The 2,923-nt window shown below is 37.4% G+C and overlaps 1 long non-coding RNA gene across 1 annotated transcript in view; it reads right to left on the reverse strand.

Annotated features, from left to right (window-relative positions):
* The window catches only part of LOC117152575, a 2,672-nt gene extending 2,358 nt beyond the window's left edge, over positions 1-314 (reverse strand). Inside the window, exon 1 of the long non-coding RNA XR_004462971.1 lies at positions 303-314. This is a non-coding gene — a long non-coding RNA (uncharacterized LOC117152575). The remainder of the gene's footprint in view (positions 1-302) is intronic.
* Between the last annotated feature and the right edge of the window lie 2,609 nt (positions 315-2,923).

The raw sequence follows: 2,923 nt of genomic DNA on the forward strand, positions 1-2,923 counted from the left end.
AGCGGACACAGAGTGTGCATCGACGTGCGACGATATTGTAGTCGGTCCTCTTGTTGTTGAATATCACTTCTTAAAATACATTAAACTTCGAACCTACTATCATTACTTGTCCTTACTCTAAGAATCCATCAGTTACTACATATATGCGTACTATTAGTTTATAAATATTTCAAGTTTTGTTCAATAAAAATTGTTGAAAAGATAACAATGAAATACAAAATATCATTAATCATCCGTAGCGTTCAAATGTACTGAGACTTTTCGACACAAAATCTAAACAGCGCGATCGCGCTGCTTAGGACTCAAACGGTTAAGAACAATCTCATTTAAACTACCAGAGCATTGCATACTCTGCCGAGATTGTTACGCCAAATTGATTATGATTAGATTGATCAGTAGTAGCGTTCTGGTTGTGTTCTAATGTCTTTTGTTTCAGCCTTGTCTCCTCCATTAGTATAGTCTGCTGCCTGCTGTTACTACGGTTCAGCTCCCCGGTATATCCATCGGCAACGTTCTTGTCACATAAGATAACAAAATAAAAAAGGAATTTGAGGTAAAAAATAAAAAAAGAAAACTTTATTTTTTTTCTAACATCAACACACTTTACAATCTACTTTCGATCGGATCCGATTACTTTCTTTTGTCATCCCTCAACATCCCCACCGTCCATGCATTTGCTAGGCGTCCGCGATCGTTGCCACGTGCTCTTTCTTCTAGAACCTTCGGTGGAAGGACCGTTGGGATGTTGATGGTTCATTAGGCACTTCAGCGATATACATTGTCGCCGAGTGCCGCCACATCTTTATCTCTATCGTCAGTCCGTCGGATTTGAAGTATGCCGGTCGTGACATTCTACTCGTCGTTCTCGTATTATGGAAATTCTGGTTTCCTGATTGTGACCCCGGTTTCGTTGCTGGGAAAAACACTTTTAATTTTAACTTTACACTATACGCACTTGATCGCGAATATGTTAAACACGATCTTGAGTTAGATGGACTGTAGCGCCCTAATTAAATCGAAGGGACTCCTGGATAGATAGACAGCTAAACAACTCGTTTGATAAGTACTAACTTCCGATAAGGCGGGCAAGGAAAGTAATAACTTTCACTTCTTTAGAAAACGAAAGTAATGATTTTGATTTCTTATAGTAATAAATATAATCTCAATGAAACTAGAACCCGAAAGAGCAACTTTGGATTTCTAATAAATTAGACCGATAAAGAATCCGTCGTAACTTGTAAACTCGTTTACATCGCTTTCAATTTATCTTGCTTTTAACGCAATTTCTGATTATTCTTTCTATGCTGCTGCTTAAATGCTTTGATTCAGATAATATTACCTTTTCCTGACATTTCGAAACTCGTGTGGTTCACCCGATATGAAAACAAGAAATGATAGGCGAGCGACGACGCTGGCGGCACAGGCAGAGCGCGATTTTTTATTTTTAATTCGCTTTAAATGTGTGGCAGGGAAGGAGTACTATCAACTGATCTCGAAATACAGTTATCTTAAATTTTTCTTCTAAAACAAAAATGATAATTCAGTTTCTACAATGTGGAATAGCCATTCTTAAATCCTCTTAAAGTTTGTGCAGGCTTTCTTTTTCCTCGCAACTTACCTTTTCTTCCGCCTTTCTTTTTAACATTATGGGGGCGCAAAAAAATAAAAATATTCGATACTAAACAAGCGTATTGCATGATCAAAGAAATTATTAACAACAATAGAAAGATACCCATCGTCGTCATTCAAAAGCTAAGATAAGAAATTCGCCGTCTTCTATTTTCGTTTAAGAGGAACACAAATTCTTGATTCTCTTAATTTAAACAAATGCTAGAGCACCACGCGATACAGCAATCCGACAAGTGAATCATTGTTGCACAGCAAAAAATTCTGTGTGTATGGAAGCACTATTGTACGTGCGTGACCGTGCACGCATTCTAGCGAGAATATTTAACTGTGATCGTATTCACGAGTTGTAACTCCGCAGAGAGAAAACTCAAGTAAGCGATTCCATATAATAGGAAAATGCATTGAACGTGTATTTGATAGCAACTATGGCATAAGATAGCAGATCTGAAACGTATAATCTTAGCTTTGGGAAATCATGCACCAAAAGATCCCTATAGATCTTTACTGCTATTAGATGTAATGTGCGGCGATTAGTATAACAATATGAGTGGAAATAATGTATATAGTTGAGAGGTAAATATATGTATGTGTAATAGAAATATACTTAAGTAAATATAAGTATAAGTACAAGTACAATGTATGCTAATCCAGATTCGTACACTGGCAGCGTTGCATTACAACAGAGCTTCGAAGCCATGGACCTATGGGTATTTATATGTCGGAGATGAAAGGAAAACCCGAGCCTTCCTTTTGCAATTTTGAGGAAGCCTTCTAATGCTTTAGCCTAGATTTTATCATAACTGTAATTAAGCAATTGTCATTTGTAATTATTTGACATTTGTGAAAGCGAAAATGGGTTCGAGGTGACAACTGGTCGCCGAACGTAGCCACGGTCACGGGATAAACGTTTTGCCTGACGAAGGTGTGGATCGGTTGTATTGTTCTCCCTAGAAATCACATAGAATTGTACTTTAGAGATGTCGATATAATGGGACACACGTTGTATTAGGAATCAATCTCCAGACAGAAATTGCCTAGTAACGGCGTTTGGATCTTTCTCGATGTTTCCAAAGAGTATACAATAAACTTTTGACAGAAATTGCCTAGCAACAACGATTGGAACCTTCTCGATGTCTCCAGCGAGCATATAACGAACAAATGCAGTCGTATAGCGAAAAAGATTTTCATCAGATATTCATTTGTGTAATCGCCTTGGAAAGTGATACATCGAGCAATTTACCGAGTATCTCAGCAATCGTATTTTTGTGTTTAAAATTATTCTACGCATAGTAAA

This window comes from Bombus impatiens, unplaced genomic scaffold (assembly GCF_000188095.3).
Source record: "Bombus impatiens unplaced genomic scaffold, BIMP_2.2 scf_0072, whole genome shotgun sequence".
In the NCBI taxonomy this organism is placed as follows: domain Eukaryota; kingdom Metazoa; phylum Arthropoda; class Insecta; order Hymenoptera; family Apidae; genus Bombus; species Bombus impatiens.